This window comes from Solanum pennellii, chromosome 11, assembly GCF_001406875.1.
Source record: "Solanum pennellii chromosome 11, SPENNV200".
Lineage (NCBI taxonomy): Eukaryota > Viridiplantae > Streptophyta > Magnoliopsida > Solanales > Solanaceae > Solanum > Solanum pennellii.
Window position 1 is genome coordinate 15,947,569 of NC_028647.1, and position 22,547 is coordinate 15,970,115.

The 22,547-nt window shown below is 39.8% G+C and overlaps 1 long non-coding RNA gene across 6 annotated transcripts in view; it reads right to left on the reverse strand.

The window, feature by feature from the left end:
- The window catches only part of LOC107005075, a 43,347-nt gene extending 25,181 nt beyond the window's left edge, over positions 1-18,166 (reverse strand). For 3 of the 6 annotated variants that reach the window (XR_001454826.2, XR_003575242.1, XR_003575240.1), the window contains exons 1-2: positions 17,850-18,166; positions 17,384-17,499 (exon numbers count right to left, since the gene is read on the reverse strand). This is a non-coding gene — a long non-coding RNA (uncharacterized LOC107005075). Of the gene's footprint in view, positions 1-14,204; positions 14,293-17,383; positions 17,500-17,849 lie in introns of all 6 variants that reach the window. The other 3 variants (XR_003575241.1, XR_001454827.2, XR_001454825.2) reach the window with 2 other exon arrangements.
- Positions 18,167-22,547: the final 4,381 nt, after the last annotated feature.

Here is a 22,547-nt window from a genome sequence, read left to right on the forward strand (position 1 = left end):
CCTCGTGGGAACGATCCCGACCTCACTAGTTGGGTTATTTACTTGACACGACCTCTTTACTTCTTATTTGGGAAGTAAGTTTGAGCGTATCAAATTTGGCGCCGTTACCGGGGAAAGTAGCTTTTAGATTAACTTAAACTTATTACTATAGTTTAGTTTATATTTTCTTGATTTTACTTTGTTTTATTGTTTTTGATTCGTGCAGAACCACCCTCCTTGTATGACAAATACACGGAGAGGAAGAGAACCCCTGTTTCCCTACGATCACGAATTAGAGCGTACACTACGCAACATGAATAGAAACTGGGGAATTAATGACGATGATCCAAACCAGAACATCCCAGCTCCGGTTGATGTTCATGGTCAGTTGTTACCCGATGCTCCGGGTGAACGCCAACAGAGGGGACAAACTCCCGCTCCACGTCCCCAAGCATACTACAGAGGCTATGATAACATAGAAGACTCCGATGGGCCACTTGTCTTGCCCCCTCTACCACCAGGCGACACCTTTGTGGTAACTAGTAGCCTGATGCAAATGCTCACTTCTAGAGGTTTGTTTTCAGGGCTACCTTCTTAGGATCCACATGCCCATATAGCTAAGGTAAGGGCAGTGTGTAAAAGCTGTGTAGGGAGGCCTGACTTGGACTTGGATGTAATAGGGCTTAGAGTGTTTCCTCTCTCACTGACGGGAGAGGCTGCTAAATGGTTCACTGAGCTCCCTTATAACTCAATTTTCACTTGGAACTCACTAAGGAATGTTTTCTTAGCACGCTACTATCCGGTCTCCAAGAAACTAAACCACAAAGACAGAGTGAACAACTTTGTGGCACTACCAGGAGAGTCACTTAGTAGTTCTTGGGATAGATTCACCTCGTTCTTGAGAAGTGTCCCAAATCACCTTATAGATGATGAGTCACTGAAGGAATATTTCTATCGAGGACAAGATGATAATAATAAAGCGGTGTTGGACACTATAGTAGGTAGATCTTATGGGGAGTGACCTTATGCTGAGATTGCTGAAAAATTAAATCTCCCGGAATAATAAAGCTTGGAGTACTAGTAAGTCAGATATCGGGAGAAATACCTTCGCAATACAGTCCACTCACAACCCAGCCACAGATGAGATTCGTGAAGAAACGGCTCAGATGAGAACTGAGCTTAGGTTGGTACTAAAACATGTCACTGGGGTGCAGAAAAGATAAATGTAGTCAACTACTTGTCGAAACCACCGCCACAAAATGATGAGTGTTATTATGAAGAGGATTCCTATGCGGTAAATGAGCAGACGGGGGGTTTCCGACCGAGCGCCCAAGGCTCAAATCAGGATAATTGGCGCCAATGTCAAGGGAACCAAGGTCGGATCTATGGTGACTATAACCGTGAGGGTCATTATGTACGAGATGGAAACTACAACCGCGACAACAACTTCAACAGGGGTAACTACGGTAACAGAAATGATAGGAATGGGCCCTATGTCCCTCCTCAAAATCGTGAAGTTACTCCTAGGGATGGTGGAGATAGTATGGCGCGAGTTGAGGATATGTTGCACAAAATGATGAGGAGGTTCGATGCTAGTGATGAACACATTAAAGAGTTAAGGTGTGATTTAGCAGGTATTGGGCAAAAAGTCGATACACATGCAATATCGATTAAGCAAATCGAGTTGCAAATGGACCAATTATCTGCGACTGTGAACACACGGCAACCGGGCAATCTTCCTAGCAACAATGTCCAAAATCCGAAAATGATGCACACTGTATGGAAATCACTACTCGTAGTGGTAAGCAAACCATTGACCCACCTATGCCGTCTAATGAGGATAAGGTGAGAAAGGATGATGATAAGGTTGTAAAGGGTAGTGGTGAAGAAGAAGAGAGCACTGAAAAAGATGGAGAAATCCCTATGAAGGTAATTCTCATTCCTAGACCACCACCACCCTTCCCTCAGAGTTAGTTAAAAATACCGAGGATGGTAAATATCGGCGTTTTATAACAATGCTGAAGCAGCTTTCTATCAATGTCCCTTTGGTAGAAGCTCTAGAAAAAATGCCCGGTTATGCCAAGTTTATGAAAGATCTAGTTACAAAGAAAAGATCGGTCACTTTCGAGGAAGATGATAGAATGCAACATTGTAGTGCTATTGCTAGAAGATCTCTCGTACAAAAGAAAAAAGATCCGGGTGCGTTCACTATTCCTTGTACAGTCGGGTCATTACATTTTGTGAACGCATTATGTGATCTGGGGCCAAGCATAAATCTCATGCCCCTCTCGATTTACAAGAAGTTGGGTTTGGGTGACCCAAAACCCACTGCGATGCGACTACTGATGGCTGATCGAACAGTGAAAAGGCCTATAGGGATACTCCATGATGTGCTAGTAAAAGTGGAGTCATTCATATTTCCGGCAAATTTTGTTATTCTTGATTGTGAAGTCGATTTTGAAATGCCTATTGTTCTTGGGAGGCCATTCCTTGCTACAAGTAGAGCCTTAGTTGATATGGAAAAGGGGCAGATGAAAGTTTGGTTGAACAATGAAGAAGCGACCTTCAACATTTATAGGACCATGAGGCAGAGTGGTGAGCTCCAATCGGTATCCGCCATATCCCACAAAGAAAAGATGAAGAAGGAGAATGAACAAAAAAGTGCAAAACAAGAGTTTATGGTTGGGGATTTGGTGATTTTAGACAGATCTGGGTTGCCTTGTCTTCCGGGCAAGCTCAAGTCCAAACGGACTGGCCCTTACTTGTTCACCCAAGTATTCCCTCATGGAGCAGTTGAGTTAAAAACCAAGGAGGGAGTGCGGTTTAAGGTGAATAGAGAACGAATAAAACTCTATTTTGGGCATACTGCATCGGTGAATGAAGTGATAGAGGCATACCATCTTGATGAAGGCTGAGTAATCAAGTGTCCTCAGTCGTGCCGCGACGTTAAATCAGGCGCTTGTTGGGAGGCAACCCAATACTTATAGTTTTTTTTCTTTCTAGTAATGGTAGCATTTTCTACTAATGAGTTTTAAAATTGCAGGCACATCACCAGGAAATTCTACAGAAAATTACTCGTCAACAGTCACTGACAGATACAGCGACGGACCGTTTCAATCCTGATGGACCGTCGCATGAATCCGTCGTGCCAGGTACGTCTTTCTATTATTTTCAAACTAGGGCACACGCGACGGAACCAACGACGGATCGTACCCGACCCGGCTGGGGTTTTTAAAAATTCATCATTTAAACCCCCACCCCTTCATTTCACCCCATTCCTTCCCTCTCTCTCATTTCCCTCCCTTTTCAACTTGCAAAGATCATAATCCCTCTCTTACAACAAATTATTTTCTCCAAACTCCCCAATTCCGAAAATTCACTATCTACTGGTTGGAGTCTCCTGCTGTGGGTCTCTACTTGATCACCAAGTACCTTTCCCTCTTGTTTTTCTCAAATTCTCAGGTATGTGTCTCTAATTTCTAGTCATTTATATTGCATTTTTGTTTATCAATTAGTAGTAGTCTAGTTCTTCTTGATACGTTCATTCTTTATCAAATTTTGTGTGACCTACGTTAAAAAAATTCCCAAAATTGCCCTGTTAAAACCCTAGAAATAAGTGCCTTAGCATTGCTAGTTTACTAGCTCTTTGGGTTAGACAAATGTAGGTCAAAACACTACCAATTTGATTTGGGTCATTGGGGATGAATGGGGCATCCCCAGTTCTATCACTTAGTTAAAGAACGAGACCCCGATGACGGACCGTCGTACCCACGATGGACCGTCATTGGGTCCGTTCCAACAACCCTAACACCCGACTGTCCAATTTTTTTCCAAGTGTCCTTCAATGGACACCTACGACGGACCGTCATCCCCACGACGGTCCATCCTGCACAACCGTTCTGGTTGTCAGAGACCCTATTCCTAAGGGTCTCTAACTTTTTTCCAAGTGTCCTTCAACGGACACATGTGACGGACCGTCATCCCTACGACGGTCCGTCCTGCACAACCGTTCTGGTTGTCAGAGACCCTGTTCCTGAGGGTCTCTCTCTATTTTTCTAAGTTTCCTCAAACGGACAAGTACGACGGACCGTCATACCCACGACGGTCCGCCCTGCATGACCGTTATGATGGTCAGAGACCCCTCTCCTAAGGGTCTCCATATTTTTTTCAAGTGTCCTCTGACGGACACCTACGACGGACCGTCGTACCTGTAACGGTCCGTCCTGCACATATCGTCATACTTGTCAGAGACTCTCCATCAGGGTTCTCCATATAAACAAAGTCTAAGTAAGACACGACGGACCCCATGACGGTCCGTCATAGTCACGACGAGCCGTCACCTGGCCTGTCGTGTTTCACTGTTACTATAGAAATGTCATTTTATTTTATTTTTTTAATTTTGTGTGGTTTTGCTTGTCTTGTTTGCTCATTCTAGTACTAATATTGATTCTTTACAGGTACTATTTACTATGGCACCAAAACAAGATCGAGTCTATGCACGCGGGCGATCGAAGTCTGTCACCCCGTCTGCCCGCCTGGACATTGGCTCTGATGATGAGCGTGACCTAGAGTACGTGCCCCCAGGCACTTTCACCCCATCCCGTGCTGCACGTGCTGCCAGATCCACACCCAAAAAGGTGGCGTCCGGCCTAGTCACTGCCTCCCAGTCTGATGAGGAGCGCACACTGACCGGCACACCTTCTGGGTCAGCCCCTTATGAAGAAGGAGCGTCTGGCTCCTTAGGAGTTTCGTGGTCGGAGGAAGCCTCCGGATCTGCTGAGGTTCCCGCACCCGCCACCGCTGCAGCGTCGGCCTCGTCTGATGAGGCTGACAGTTCGGAATCCACACCCGGTTCACCAGCTCGTGCTCTCACCCTGGTCACCGACCAGTCCTACCGGTGGTGTGTAGACGGGCAGGTTCAAGTCTATTCCGATGCCAAGTTCCTGAATGACAAAGGAGTTATGACTCGGACACTTACATTGGAGCGACGGGTCCTCACGGGAAGTCTCCCGACGATGCCTGAGATCCACAATCTCTTCACCAGACATCCACTGGAGTGGACAGCACGTCCGTTGGGACGTTATGGTGAAGAGTTGGTCCGAGCGTTCTACACATCCTATGTAGCGACTCTCCGATCGCAGATTGATAGGCGGGCTGCCCCCGCCAAACAGGCCCCACTGGAGCAGGTCCGAGTACGTGGCGTTCCGGTTGATATCTCCCTGCCTACTGTCCGCCGGTTTCTATACGGCGAGAATGTTGATGCTAATCGGACCCCTCTCACTGCCGAGTTTGACTACCGATGGCAGATTGTCAAAGATGGCCAATTTCTGCGTGAGCCATCGCTGAGAGAGACAACCAAGAGGTGGATGGCTCTGCACTTGTCCGTTAATGGAGAGGGTGCCGACTGGGTGACTGAGCCAAAGGGGGCCATCAAGAAGGCCTACCTGACTTGCACGGCGAAGTTTTTGTGGTTGATTGTCCGCCACTGCCTTTCCCCCACAGCCGCTGATAATATCGTCACATGGGATCGAGCAATACTGATGGCGGCGATGATAGCCGGGTTCGAGGTGGATTTTGCGTGGCTTCTACAGGCGGTCATGAACGAGAGGGCTTTTAAAGTCACAACTACTTACCCTTTCCCGTGCATGATATTTTCTCTCTGCAGGTCTGCCGGTGTGCCTATATGGCACGTTGATCAACTCAAGACCCCGCTGAGCACAGTTGATATCGGCCTCATCAGGGATGAGGCCAATGAGTTGGCTCCACGCATAGGAACCCGTCCAGAGTTGCCTCCTCTTGGTGACAATCTGGCTGAGACGGTAGCACATGCCCGCACGGCTACGCAGGCGGCTTCCACTGACACTACCCCGGTCGAGTCTATCCCGGGTAGTAGCACTGCCCCGAGCTCCTCTCGCTCAGCCCCTTTCTCCGCTCTGGTCCCGCTTGCTAGGGTCCAGAAATTAGAGGCACAGATGGCCACACTTCTGCATCACATCCAGCCTTGGATGCAGAAGTCTATTGCTGAGGCAGAAGAGCGCTTGGAGCGGAGAATGGTCCAGCACACAGAGCGAAAGATCGCTGAGGTTCATCAGCGCTTGGACGCTTTTGAGTTGCGAGTGCTAGCCCGACCAGACCCTCTGGTGGATGTGTCGACCCTTCAGGCTGCGGTCGACATTCTTCGAGCAGATATTGATACAATCTTAGAGGCTAGGGTGCCTGAGTCTGAGGCCCCTTCTGCAGAGCCTGTTGAAGACACAGTGATGGCGGCCCTATTCGCCACTTCAGAGATTCCACTACCTCCCCCTCGAGAGCATGACAAGAGGCGTAGGGGTCGAGAGGAGGATGAGGCGCGAGCACGGAAGAAGGAGCACCGTGAGATGGAGGCTGCGAGGAGAGCCTCGCTTGCTGAGGAGGAGGCGCGTTAGATGAGAGTAGAAGAGTTAGCTGCTGGGGCGTCTAGCTCCAGAACTGTGGAGATAGCGGGAGGCACTTCTGATAGTGCTTTTGATGCTGAGGACACCACTGAGGATGTCCAGATTACAGAGGTAGTGGGTTCCGGCGAACCGGACCCACCAGCTTGCTGATCGTCGACGCTTTGCGCCCCAGGTTTGCTTCACCTACCACTCTAGTATTGCAAATTTTTTTATGCATTGGGGACAATTGCATGTCTTTTTGTTGGGGGTGGGGTAAATGGAAAGTGAGTGCTAGGGTGAAGTCTGAGTAGCCCAATTCACTATCCTCTTTTGGGGTTTTCTTGCCTGTGTTCTTTTTCTCCCAGAGACAAATTACTTTTTCTGTTGAACCGGTATGTCTATATCTTGTGTACACAGTTTAATTCTGAAGCATGATAGCTTAAATGATATCCTGATAAAATGGAAAATTATGCATGACTAGGCATAGTAATTGATAAATGTGTGGCTCTAAGCATGACATAGAGGTACACCACTGCATGACCCTAAGTCTAAAATTCGAACTAGGTGTCTGATAATCTGGTAGAGTGATGAGATGTCAAGTGAGTGTGAGGAAGATTTGAATAGTCCACTATTTGTACTGAGCTAGAACTTGCCTGGTTAGTCCTGCTAAAAGTAAGCTGTAATAGACAATTAGGAAAGGATCATAGGCCCTTATTCAATATAGCCCATTTTTAGCCTAAATAAAAGAAAACCAAATGAAATTTATCCTTCTTTGATCCAAATGATTTGAGCTTAAACTAGACCTTTCTTTTTCACCCTAACTGATCTTTTCTGAGAATAATGTGTTGGCCCTGGTCCCTCCTTGGACATGTGCACCTCAGCTTATGCCAAAAGCATAAGTTGAGGGTGGCTAATGCAGTAAACAACCTTTTTTATGGCCCTGACCCAACTTTGGGTATTGTGTACTTTGACTCATGGCAAAGCCATGAGTTGAGGGTGGCTATTATGAGGAATGCTCTGGAAAGTGGGGTTGAAAGAATAAAGAGAGAGAAAGAACAAAAGTAAAGTGACTAAAAACTTAGTTGAAAGAAAAGTAAAAATGAAAAAAAAATAAATATACAAGCAAGAAAAGAAGAGAGTCACTTACACAAATGAAGAAAAAAGGGAAAATAGCAAGGTGAAAGAATGTGGGAAACTGGGCTAAATAAATTGATAGAAAATGGTATGTTTAGCCGATATGTCAAGGAGGGCAAAAAGTCACTAAAGTATACCTAAATATACCCTACCTGACCCTGAGTCTATGTTACAAGCTAAGAAAGTCCTATCGTGATCCTAAGGGTTGTATAGCGAACTTAAAGCAGTGAAAATAAGGCCAAGCTTATGGAAATAGGTATGAATGAGTGTGAATATATTCTGAAAGTGAGTGTTGAAAAGTAATCCTTATACTCAAACTGAAATTATTGTGTGAAAAATGAGGATTTTGTTTTGAAGTGAGGACACTAGTTGCATTACCGGAAATATTAGCACCTCGGTGAGAAATTGAAGAGGATAGGTGTTAGTGCATGGTGAGTCTGTGTCATGGTCTGATTCCACATAATTCAAGCCTAATAGTGATAGCATGCATAAATATGATTAGATTAATCGGGATTGATAGCCAAATGATTGCAAAGGATAAAACATGGATACAATTGTACAAAGATTGTGTATTGAGTCATAGTGCGTCGCTTGAGGACAAACAACGAATTTACGTTGAGGTTGTTGATATACCGTGGTTTCATGGTATTATTAATACTTTTATCTTAAGTTTAGTGTGTCCAAAAGCCTTTTTGTGCTAATTTTTATATAAGTTTCTCCTTATTTGAAGGAAATCTGTCCAAAGATGAATGCGGAGGTTTTTGAGCGAAGAAATGCAGAAGAGACCACCTAAGGAGCTTATGACGGTCCGTAGGTGGCAGCGTAGTGTTGCTGCTGAAGGAAGATGGGGAAGTCTGACCAAGTGTGGGGTTACGGAAAACGTGACGGACCGTCGTAGCCATGACGGTCCGTCCTGCAGGTTCGTCATGAAGATCAGAGAAGTAGCCCAAGTACCCATATTCCAAGAGTTCAAGTGTTTTGGAACGGAGACCCTCGACGGACCGTTGTGCTTGTAACGATCCGTCATACCTGCCATCGATGGTAATGAAGAGAGCAGCAGAAGAAATTTCATCAAGTATGGGACGACGGAGTCCATGACGGTCCGTCGTAACCACGGCGATCCGTCGCGATGTCCGTCGATCCAGCCGCGTTTTTGACAGATTTCCAGCAAATAGAGTCCTTGTTTAATTAGGTTTTTATTTTCTATAAATAGTTCGAAAAACCTCGTTTTTGAGGTTAGACTCTGGATTATTAGGTTAGACTATGGATTATTTGGTTAGGCCCTTGATTATTGTTAGATTCTTGATTATTTTGAGATTCTTTAAATTGATTATTGGTGATTTTTGTTGATTAATCAAGCGAACTTTCAGATTTTACTCTTTCTCATTGAAGTAAGTACATGAATTCTTATACCATATATTTGAATATTGTGATTATGACTATGGGTAACTAAACTCCATAACTAGGGTTGTGGGAACCATAGGCAAATAATGGGGGAAAAACTAACTAAAATAACAATTCTAGAATAGTGTCTTGCATGTATTGATAATTCTTTCGCATAGAAGTCTTTTTAACGGATGGCCAACGTTAGAACTCGCCTTAATGCTACTTGCCGGACCAAGGAGGTAGATAATAGGAAAAGAATTATCAACATAGATTTAGTGTGAAACTATCCAAGGGTGTAGTGTGAATTGGTGTGAGGGTGAAAACTAAGCCATACATTGATGCGATGTGTAATGTGACGTAAAGATAATGGTTAGTAATTTATACGCACGTACGGACCAAGGTGCGAGCTAAATTCTCTAGATGTCGGACCAAGGATTTAGAGATATATATGTTATTACTTTGCATGTAATACTTTAGGAATCCATTGCAATTACTAGAATTATCGCGTTATGAGCTTGTGCGGAACACGTGTTAATATCTCATCATGATAACAATCAAAGTTAACTTTTGATTACTTAATACTCACATAATTTTAGAAATTTGTTTCATGACCCCCTTACTTAATTGTTTCAGAAAGACCCTAGCTAAATGGATAAAATTGTGCTTAAAAATAAGTCTAAACCATATTTCTCGTGGGATCAACCACAACCTCCTAGTTGGGTTCTTTACCTGATAACGATTGATTATGCTTTTTTTGGGATGTGTCATTTGAACATGATAAATTTTGGCGCCGCAGCCAGAGATGTTTGGCTTTTAGATTAAATTTAACGACATATTTGAATTTTAGTCAACTAGTTCTGAATTTATTTTTCTTTTTTTTTGTTTTTATTTCTCTCGGGTTCCAACTCTAGTATATTCCAAGTACACGGAGCGAGGAGAACCACTTACTCTCCATATGATCCAGAATTGAATATAACATTGAAGAAAATGAATAAACAAGAGGTGACACTTAACCTGATGAGAGGAGAATTAGGTGATGGTTTTAGGTTGTAGCCTCAGAGGGTAGTTGAGGGGAATGATCGGGCTCAAACTGTTAATTGATTGGGATATGCATTAGGGATACAAGAGCCATAGAAGCCATGACCCAAAAACACTACAGGGTCAACTTCAACACTGCTGACTCTGATGGCCCTCTTGTCCTACCCCCACTACCTCCAGTTTATACCTATGTGGAAACTAGTATCCTATTACAAATGCTTACAACGAGAGGCTTATTTGAGGGTTTGTGTCGGATACCCTCATGCTCAGATAGAAAAGCTCAGGGTGGTTTGCAAAAGTTTTGTGGGACGACCAGATTGGGAAATGGATGTTATAGGGATGCGAGTATTTCCTCTATCACTTACCGGAGATGCAACAATTTAGTTCAGTGAATTCCCTTACAACTCTATATATACATGGATCCAATTGAGTGAATCATTCCTAGGAAAGTTCTTTCTAGTGTCCAATAAGCTGAACAAGAAGGAGAAGCTTACCAATTTCGTGGCACTACCTGGATAAGCTTAATAATTTTGTGGCACTACTTGGAGCATCTGTGAGTATTGCTTAGGATTGGTTCACCTCTTATATCCGATGTGTTTTAAATCACTGTATTGGTTATGAGTCTCATAAAGAGTATTTCTGCAGAGGGAAGGTTGACAACAATAAGGTGGTACTTGACAGTATAGTTGGGGTTCTTATGGATATTGATCTTTTGAGTAGATTGCATATAAGTTAGAGAAGATCTCCCGCAACAACAAAATCTTGGAGCACAAGAAAATCGGATACTGGGAGAAACACCTTTCCAGTCCAAGCTACAGGAAACAAATCCGCATATGCCTTACATGAGGAGATGGCACAAATTAACAAAGTTGGGGTTTGTATTGAAACATGTGAGCGGGGGTGCTATTATGAGGAACTATTTTACTAGAATTCCACCACCGGTTGAAGAGTGTTATTATGAAGAAGATGTGTATGGAGTGAAGGATCAAACAGGGGGTTTCCAACCACACGCCCTAGTTTCCAACATGGATAATTGAAGCAATGCTCAAGAAAATCAATGTAAGAACTTCGAAAATTACAATCGAGAAAGTTAATATGTCTGAGATGGAAACTACAATCTCGACAACAACTCGAACCAGACCCACTATATAAACAGAAACAATCGAGTTGGACCTTATGTTCCTCCATAAAAACGGGACTCTAGTACTAAAGAAACTAGAGGTAACATGTCACAAATTGAAGATATGATGCAAGAGATGATGAGAAGTTTTGATGCAACTAATGAAAATGTTGGAGAGATGCAAAATGACTTCTTTGGTATTGGTCAAAAAGTTGACACAAATTCATTGTCGATAAAGTATCTTGATCAACAGATGAGAAAGTTGTCTTCCACAACGAACCCACACCAACATGCTACTCTTCAAAGAAACATATCCTAAATTCAAAAACGATGGGCATTTTATGGCAGTCACTACTTGGGGTGGGTAGGTAAGCAGACCATGGATCAACCAATGACATTTGTGGTTGAGGTTGATACAAGTAGATATGATAATATGGTTAAGAAGGGGAGATAGCCCGATAATGCAACTGAGAAAGAGGTTGTGGTCACAGAGAAAGTGGTTCCCTTTCCTAGGCATTTCCCCCTTTTCCTTAGAGATTAGCAATCAAGACCAAAGAATGAAAATTCCACAGGTTAATGACTATGCTAAAACAACTTTCAATCAATGTTCTGCTGATATAAGTTCTAGATCAAATGCATGGGTATGCAAAGTTTATGAAGGAAATGGTTATAAAGAAGAGATCTCAGAGTCTTAAAGATGTCAAAAAGTTGCAACATTGTACTGTTATTGCTACAAGATCCCTTGTACAAAATGAGGTAGATCTTAGTGCTTTTATTATCCCTTGTACCATTGGGCTATTGGACTTTTCCAACGCACTATGTGATCTTGGTGCTAGCATTAATCTTATGTCATTGTCCATTTACAAGAAGTAGGGATTGGGTGATCAAAAAGCATCTACGATGTGGTTGCTCATTGCGAATAAAATTGTGAAGAGGTCTATTGGAGTTCTCCATGACGTGCTAGTGAATTTTTCTGTCAAATTTTGTTATTCTTGATTGTGAGGTTGACTTTGAGGTTTAAATCATCCTTGGGAGACCATTCCTTGCCACTTTCCAATCCTTGCCACGGGGCGCGCTTTTGTTAATATGGAGAAAGTACAGATGAAGTTCAGACTTAATAATGAGGAAGCAACTTTCGACATTTGTAGGTCCATGAAGTAGCATGGTGAGTTCCTATTGGTATTTGTTATGACATATAAAAGTGAGTGGTCTGGAGGTACAAATCGATGAGAGACTAAGTGTTGAGGAGTTAGGAACAGTGATAAAGAACTTTGAAGGTGTTCGCATCATAGAGTATGACGAGTTGGTTACCACACTTGATAGGTATGAATATGTCCAAAACCTAAGAAATTGGAAAGGGATATGAAAAATCGTGAGACTCTTCCAGCGAGACAATCTATGGAAGAGGCACCTAAATTGGAACTCAAGGCTCTACCACCACATTTGAGATATGCATTCTTGTGTAAGGATGAGAAAATCGCAGTGATTATTGTGGTGGATCTTAATGGGTGACAAGTAAAGTGTTTGGTAGCACTGCTAAAGATGTACAAGCGAGCTATTGGGTGGACTATTGCGGATATTATCGGGATTCGTCCCGATATTTGCTCTCACAAAATTCAATTCATGATGGATAATGAGCCTAGTATTAAGAATCAGAGAAGATTAAGTTCTCCTATACAAGAGGTACTGAAGACGAAGATTATCAAATGGTTGGATGTTGGAGTCATCTACCCTATTGTAGACAATAGCTTAGTATGCCCTGTTCAGTTTGTGCTTTAAAAGGGTGGTATTACTGTGGTCCCAAATGAAATAAACAAGCTTATTTTGATGCGGTTGGTGACCGGATGGAGAGTTTGCATGGATTACTAGAAGTTTAATGAATGACCAATTCCCTATGTCATTCCTGGATCTGATGTTCGATAGTCTAGCAGGAAAGGGATGGTACTACTTCTTTGGTGGGTATTCAGGCTATAATAAAATCTCTATAGCCTTGGAAACCAAGAGAAAACCATCTTCACTTGCCCTTATGGAACCTTTCTTTCAAATGCATGCCATTTGGGTTGTGCAATGCTCCAACATCCTTCCAACATTGCATGATATCAATTTTCTCCGACATAGTTGAGGACACAATTGAAGTGTTCATGGATAATTTCCTGGTGGTTGGTGAGTCTTTTGATAAATGTTTGGACAATCTAGCCGAGGTACTGAAAAGGTGTGAAGATTGCAATTTGGTGCTCAATTGGGACAAGTGTCACTTTATGGTTAAAGAGGGAATATTTTTGGGGCACCGGATTTTTGAGAAAGGTATTGCGGTGGGTAAAGCCAAAGTGGAGGTAATAGAAAACCATCCTCCACCTATCTCGATAAAAGGCGTGAGATGTTTTTTGGGGCATGCAGGTTTCTATTGGAGGTTCATAAGAGATTTTTCAAAAAATTCAAATCCATTGTGCAAGCATCTTGAAAAGGAGAGTAATTTTGACTTTGTTGATGCTTGTCTAATAGAATTTGAGAGTTGAAGAAGAAGTTCGTTTTTGACTTCATCTTTACTTCTCCAAATTGGGGGAAACCATTTGAAGTCATATGCGATACAAATGGGGTGGTGCTTGGCGTGGTATTGGGGAAAATGCATGAGAAGATACTTCACCCCATTTACTGTGAAAGCAAAGATTTAAATGCAGCCCAATAGAATGGCACGATTACAGAGCAAGGTCTTCTTGCTGTAGTGTTTGCATTCGAGAAAATTTTCACTTATTTGCTTGGGATTGAGGTCATAGTGCACACGAACCATTTAGCGTTAAGGTTTTTGATGGACAAAAAGGATTAAAAACCACGACTTATTATGTGCGTTTCTGCAAGAAATTATTTTGTGGTGAATGACCGCAAGGGAACAGATAACCAAGTTTCCTATCACTTGCCTAGATTGGAAGATTAAGATTTACTTGATCTTTGTTATAAGGGTTAGATCAATGATATGTTCCCATATGGAAAGGCATTGGCTGCCTCTCATGAACTCATTCCTTGGTTTGCTGACTTTTTTAATTATTTGGCAAGAGATTTGGTGCCTCCAAACTGTCATCTCACCGAAGGAAGAACTTTAAGCATGATGTAAAACTTTTTTTTGGGATGAGCCGTACCTGTATCATAGTTGTGCTATTGGCATTATTCGTCGATGTGCGCCTGAGGTTGAGATGTTGAGTGTTATTGAGACGTGTCATTCATCACCTGTTGGTGGGCATCATAGTGGTATTCAGAATGTGCACAAAATTTTGCAATGTGGATACTATTGACCAACCATCTACAAGACTCTCATGATTTTGCCAAGTCTTGTGACCGTTGCCAAATAGTGGATGGGATTTCAAAGAGGCAAGAGCTTCTTATGAACCCAATCATGCTAATAGAGTTATTTGATGTATGCATCATCTATTTTATTGGGTTGTTTATTAGTTCATATGGGATGAAGTATATTATTGTTGCGGTTGATTATGTATCGAAGTCGTTGGAAACAATTGTGCTCCCAAACAATAAAGACAAGAGTGTCACCGCGTTCCTGATGAAGAATGTCTTCTCTAGATTTGGAACCCTATTGTTAATTATCAGTGATGGAGTTTCCCACATTTACAAAAAGTTATTTAAAACATTACTTGAGAAATACGGTGTCCGCTACAATGTAGTTTCTCCTTACCATCCACAGACTAGTGGGCATGTCAAAGTTTCCAACCGAGAGATAAAGAAAATCTTGGCAAAGACGGTGAATACCAATAGATTGATTGGTAAAGGAATCTTGAAGATGCTCTATGGGATCACCTTACTATACTTAAGAGTCTCATATGTATTTCTCTATACTAACTTGTATATGGGAAGTCTTGCCATTTATCACTAGAGCTAGAGCACGAAGTTGTGTGGGCAATGAAGAAGCTTAACTTAGATTGAGGCGCCGGATCAACTCAAAGGGTGAATGACTTAAATTTGCTCGATGAGCTTCTCCTAAAAGCCTATGAAAGTGCATCCTTGTATAAAGATAAGATGAAGAAGTACCATGATCAAAGATTTGAAAAGAGAGATTTTGTTGTTGGAGATTTTGTACTTCTATTCAACTCTAGGTTGCGCTTATTTCACGACAAGCTTAAGTCCAAATGGTACGGACCATTCTTACTCAAGCAAGTGTTTCTTAATGGAGCGGTGAAGCTTGATAATAGTGAAGGAATAAGGTTCAAGGTAAATGAATAGATGATTAAGCTTTATCTGGGAAATGAGGAAAATGTTCAACAAGTGATTGAGGCCTATTATATTGATGAAGTCTGAGCAATCAAGAGGCTTGCGCCGTGCCGCGACGTTAAATCAAGTGCTGGTTGGGATGAAAACAAAGGTGTAAAATATATCCAACCATAGGTTTACAATTTCTGTCAAGTAGTTTTCCTTTAATTATTTGATTTCTTGTAGCGGAGTAGTTAGTTGTTAATTTTTGGTTTTTGTGTTCTCTAGATATAACGTAGGGTCCGTATCTAAAAAGCTTCTAGAATAAACAAAGAGAATTCCCTGATGGTTGCTACATGTGTACGGGCATAAGGAAAAAAATCAGGTGCATAGGTCTACAGATCCCATCGATGGTTTGTCATTCAACACACGCATCGTGAATGACGTCCGTAGATCCAGGTAAGCTTCGTAATTATTCTAAGTCATAGAGAATGACGTCCGTAGAATTCATTATCTTTTTAAATCTATTTAGACTTTATTAATTTAGTTTTAATAGTTAAAACATAAATGCGTCTTGCGAGGGATTTTAAGTTTTAACCCTAAGACTCATGACAATTACTAATAAGCAAATAATTGATAAAGTGTGTGTGTGAGAGAGAGAGAGAGTGAGAGAGAGTAGGGTGCAAATCTTGTTCTTGTCCGCCTGGACTGGTATTTGGACCCATTTTATTTTTGGCCTTAAGCCTATTTGATTTGGTACCTGTCCTAGAATTCAAACAATACAATAGTGACAAAAGAGACAAGGGCTTAGGCCCAAAAATAACAAAATACAAAATTTAGAAAATAAATTTGGGCTTCTTGGCCAAAAATCTTCAACTTCTTGGCATGTTTTAAATTTTTCTGAATTCTGGACCTTTATGTACATTTTTAAGGCGTACAAATTCCAAAATAAGGAATTGGGCCTTGGTGGCCCAATAGGATAGTGCAAGAAACTAAGGTTCATGAGGCCCATGGGAGATTTCACATGCAAACAAAGGGTAATAAAGTGAGTAACAAATCGTGATTCAAAGTGAGCAAATGTCTACTAAAGGTAAATATATGACATCATATTTCAATTATAAACACAGTAAAGAAACTTAGCAGCCTTAAGACAACCAAAGCAATAGTCAAAGATTGAGAAAATACAAAGATTCAGGAATATATGAAAATAATGCTTCATCCAAAAATTTCACACTAAGAAAATATGAAAGCCCACTACTGACTTGATGACTTTCAATGAATTATGCATACTAAACAATAATCGAACAGTATGTGTAAAAAGATAAACATTTTGATAATAACTATCAACAAAAATGGAAAAGAGGTCAACATTTTCTAGACATGTTCTTCCCAACATGAATGGATATCACCAAACTCAAAAAAAAAGAAGAATGATATGACGTTACGAATAGGTAAAAATCCCAGAACAACCTGCATTAACTACAATTAAACTTTATCATTACAAAGTAATATGCATAAACAATTGTTTCATCTCAATCGATAATAGCTCAAAATAGCTAAGAATGATACATATTGTTCTCCAACACGCTTAAGAAAAGGGGGAACAAATTACATGACATTAATACAAAGTTTTTTCTTTTTATAAAAAAAACAATTTGTACTAAACATGTCACTAGAGAAAACGACACAAGTACAACAAGAAAAAATATGATGCAAACATCATATTTTCCGCAACTTTGGGTAAGAAAATGAAGACAAGAATATAACTACTAGCTTAAATGCACAAGACAGAGACAATATTCGGATTGCAAGCATAACTACAAGCCTCATGAGATATTCTAATACTAATTTAGAATCTACCAACGCGTAGTCGAAACGATAAAAGAGGTCACTAAAACATGAGTAAACAGTGAAGAAGTCCAAACAACTAAACATCCAAAGTCACAACCAAATGCATCAACTATTTCACTTCCATTTATACTTCATATTTGATAGTCCTAAGAACTCACAGGAGAAACTAAACTTAAAGCAAAATACTAATATGGAGAAAATAACTAATCTTAATAAATGAACTCCGCTAAACATCATAGGAAAAGAATACAGAGAGACGTTAGGTTACCTTTTTCCGCGCAGAAAAATGGAGACAGTGACGAAGCAGGCAAACCAGCTCCTCCAAACAAGCACGGATGCGAGCAACAGTAAAGAACCAAGCAAAATCTCTTATCGCGAACGAAACTGAAAAGAACATATGACAAAATGAGTTAGAAATTTTAAGCTTCGATCGAGAGTAAATCACTTCTACCTTGAAAGTATTTCTGTGTATTTTAGCCATTTGGCTTAAGCTATTTTTTTGTGTGTGTTTGGTTCAAGGAAAGATCCAAGTAAAAATCTCCAATTCAAAAATTACCAACCATTTTCTAAAAAAATCACCCCCTTTAACTGTGAACCAATAACGATTATATATCAAAGGGGGATTAGGGTTTTTGAAATAAACGGGGGAGGGGGAGCGGATGATATTTTTTGGACAAAAACCAAACCTATTCAAAATTCAAAACTCAAAATTTATCCCATTTAGGCTTAAAAACCTTTTCCAAAATCTTAGACCCCATTTCGTAAGAGGAAGGGGGATGGACTCTTAAGATGGATTCCCATGTCCTTGGCGTCGACGTGCATTCATCTCATGGTTGCAAGGATGAAAACAAAACTTGCTTTGCTGCTGCAAGTAAGAGTTGAGAGCGACATTTATAGAAGACGACAATGGCATCTGGTTTGCTTCGTTTTCACGCGTGTGTAAGCGAAGCACGCCGTTTCTCTAATTTGCTTTGATGCATTTTCTAGATCTCTTGATTTGTGAGGGGAGAATGGATGTGGGTTGGGTCAAGTGTGGAAAGAGTGGGCTGGGTGTTTTGAATTTGGAAAATGGGTTTGGGACGGTGGGCTGCTTGAATTTGCAAGACATGAGGGCCTAACATGATTTTGTTCAAAATAGGTTTAGGGAATATTGGCTATGAATTAAATTTTGACCGAATTGAGTGATACATTGCATTGAGAATTTAGCCAATGTATTTGGACTGTAGCCAAATTGAATTCATTTACTAAATTCGGTTAATGGTTAAATAAGAGGAAATAACATAAATTAATTAAGGAGCTTCTTAATCTTAACGAAATAAAATAATCGGTTAAGTTATAAACTAATTAATACAAAAGTGTAAGCTATTATATAACTAAACTAATTAGTTAAATATGTAAACAAAAAAAAATCTTTTAGAGATCATTTTTGAATATTTATAAAATATGATAATTAAACACGTAATTATGTAAAATATATACATTAGCCAAAAAATCGCAAAAGTTACAACTTATTTAATATAACTTGCCAGCTATTATTTTTTGAATTTACAAAATGAATAATTTTAAATTGTTTAAAATTGAAAAAGCTCGAGGAATAATCTTTATCCGTGAGGGTGAAAATTGGGTATCAACAAATGTCCCTCATTTTACTTGGATTGATGCAAAAAATTTAAGGAAAATGAAGTTGACGAAACCAATTTTGACCGACCTTATATTCATCTTTAGGAAAGGGATTTTGTACAAAATTTAGGAGTTAAAGTCGAACCCCAGAGATGGGTTACCTACATATCTCAGGCTATACGAGAATTTAGGTCACTATAGTTCGGTACGCTTGATTTAACACAGGATTATGAAAGATTTTAAAAGTTATCCCGATGCAGAATAATAAAGGGACCAGAATGCTCAGGAGTAATATTTAAGAGTGAATGTTGGAATACAACCGAGTTTTCAACATTGAACCCACCTACATATCCTTGTACCTCAGGAATCAAGCTGTTTGTAGTTCAACTTGATCGGTTGAAAAGGAAATCTACTATGATAGATAACCATTGGTTTAGGACAAATGACAAGATAAGTCGAGTATGAAAACGAGGTTTGTAACCACTTAGCCATGAATGTGACGCACTTCACCCATAACTAAGAACTTACACAGACATAATTTCCAAAGCTCTTGGTGTATGTCACTTCAATTTGATTGCTTCTTCCGGTAGATACAAAAATTTCCGCATGCAAAACTGAAACCAAGAAACCTACAGGCCTTAAGATAGGGGTGTGTTTGATTGTGGTGGAAGTCCCTCCTCTTCTCGCGTCTTAAGAGTTTGACACTCCTCTTTGGACTATGTCCCAGTTTGATGCTAAGAAAAAGTTTCACGTTGTGCTGCATACTTTTTTGTATTGTCCGCACCTGTGGTTTGTTTTTGAGAATTCATACTTCCGGATGCTCTCAACATAGACTGAGATAAAACTCATTAGCATAAAAATGCAATCCAAATGGAAGACAGTGTCTTTTACTGTGTTGACACTTAATTTCTTTCCTTCAACATTTGACGTCAACTCCATTGGGTTTAACATAAAAGCAAATAAAGCTTATATATTATATTTGCAATATAATCTTCAATGTACTCTTCTTTTGATATGAAGTAATAAGAAATAGATTGATGTAATAAGTTAATGGTTCTCTTGATGTCTTTTTTGCAAATGAAAATAATTATGACGATTCTTCATTAGTAAGATGACAATAATCCATTGGTAGGACGATGCTAATCCATTGGTAGGATAATGCTACTACATGATAAGAGAATGATAACACTACATCTATAGGATGATGATGCTGATGCTACATCGATAGGATGATGATTCTTTATTGATAGGATGACGATAACGATAGGACAATGAGGTTGCTCCATCGATAGGATGATGATGATGATACTCTATCGATAGGATGATGATTCTTCATTGATAGGATGACAATAATGTTGATCCACCGGTAGGATAAAATAGTGATCCATTGATATGATAATGTTGATCCATGTGTAACATAATAATAATTATCAATTGGTAGGATAATGCTAATGAATATCCGTTGGTGGGATGATATTTTTCCATTGATTAGATAATGATAATGATCCATTGATAGGATAACGATGATAAGTGTCCGTCGTGGGATGATATTGATCCATACATAGGATAATAATAATGATTCATTGGTAGGATGACGAAAATGAATATCCGTCGTGAGATGATATTGATCCATAGGTAGGATAATGATAATGATTCCTTGATAGGATAGTGCTGATTAATTTATAGGATAATAAAGATCAATTGATAGGATAACTATGATGAAGATGATAAATGTTTATCGGTAGGATGATGCAAATAATAATCTGTTGGTAAAAGGATGACGATACATTGGTAGGATAGTGATTATGATCCATTGGAAGGATAATGTTGATGAAAATCCATTGGTAGGATGATGATGATAAATATGCTAAAGATTCATTGATAGGATTATGTTTATCCGATGATAGGATGATGTCTATCAATATCTAGCAAAGATGATTCTTCACCAAGAAACATATATGATATTTTCCATATCTTCTTAGTGACACCATTGTCTTAATCGACAACACAAATAAAAATGACCCTCACTGTAGTGGTATCATCTCATTCGACAATACAATATAGATGACTCTCTTGATAGTAAGACTATCATGTCTAATAATATGGTGCAGATAACGTCCTCCAGGTATCTTTATCTGATGGATAAGAGTAAATTGTCTTTCGTCTATATTTTAAGTTATTTCATCTCTGAACATAGTTGCACGTTCATTATGGATTGCATGTTGGTGGGAATTGAAAGGAACAATGTTATTTCTATTCCAAAATTGTTGGCACAAGCAGCATAAAATCTTTACCACACAGAAAAAATTTACAATTTTGGGAGCTCTTCACCCTTTTGACTTCTCCATTATAAACCTGCATCCAAAGAAAAATTGTTAGTTTTAAAATGAATTGATCTGTGTTGATCGCTTCAATCATCTGCTCCTTGTCCTGCTATCTTCGGTTGATTTTTCTAATCTCCCATCTCTTGATAGGTAAGACAAAATATTTTTATTAAAAAAAATAATTGAAAAATGAAAGAAAGTTTTTATTAAAATTGGTTTTTCAGAAGGTAGTATTTAGGACAAAGTCATGCCAAGTGTCATGTCACATCAAGCTTAATAAAACTCTTTGAAGTTTATATATCGAGGTCTATCTTTTTACTTGTTGGAAATGTTCAAAGTTTCTCTAAACTGCCAATAAATCCTGTCAAAATTTTGAAGTCATCCTTAAAATTTCTGTCCTAATTTTCTGTCTTCGCTTATCTTTAACTGTTGGTGAGCAAATTACGGAATTTTTGAGAACTTCTCAAAAAATCTGTCCCAGTTGCAAATCTCAAAGTTACTTCAGTCTCGACTTTGTTGGAGGGATCTTATTCTTGAGAATTTTTGAGTCCTTCTCAAAAATTATATCCAGTTCTAGGTTAAAGAGAAATAGAAATCTTACGAGAGGTATGACCGAACCATTGTGGCGCCTTCGTATCCTGTTGAGGCAGAAATTAGGTCAAATGAAGCTCCCCAACAAAGTTTAACAATACTAATAAATTTACAAAGAAAGCAACCGAGTACATAAGGCCGCCTACGTATCTCATTCTTGAGAACTGAGGTCGAACATAGTTCAAATACAAAAGTAAACATTAAAAGGGGATAAAGGAGTGACCGAGGCCGACATAGGCCGCCTACATATATCATTCATGAGAATTCAGGTCATCCATAGTTCATTACAAAAGTAAATATCAAAAGGGGATAAAGGAGTGACCGAGGTCGACAAATGCGCCTACGTATCTCATTCTTGAGTAATTCAGGTCAGACGTAGTTCATATACAAAAAAAACATTACAAAGTGATAAAGGACTGACCGAGGAGGACATAGGTCGCCTACGTATCTCATTCTTGAGAATTCAGGTCAGACGTAGTTCATTACAAAAGGGATAGGGTTTAAAATAGAATGATTACAAGCAAATAACACGATTACAAGGAAATAATAGAAATATGAATGGGAACTTCACATATAATATCTCTGAGAAAATTTAAGTAGATCGACGACTTGTGAGATCTAATGTTTATGCTCGAATATGTGACACCATCAAACAAATGTATTGATGTGTTTGCTAAGCAAACTGATGAGTTTTTTATCAATGTTTTTGTCAATATAAGCACCAATTTAGATTTCTTTGGTGCATTCACCATTTCCCTAATTCACTATTCCAATTTTTTCTGGATTTGGCTTATCGTGACTCTCGAACTTTCTAAATTTCTCAACCCGATGTTTGGGTACCATGATCTTCTAATTGTAGTAATCAAATTCAATTGCATCTTACCCATTTTGTTCATT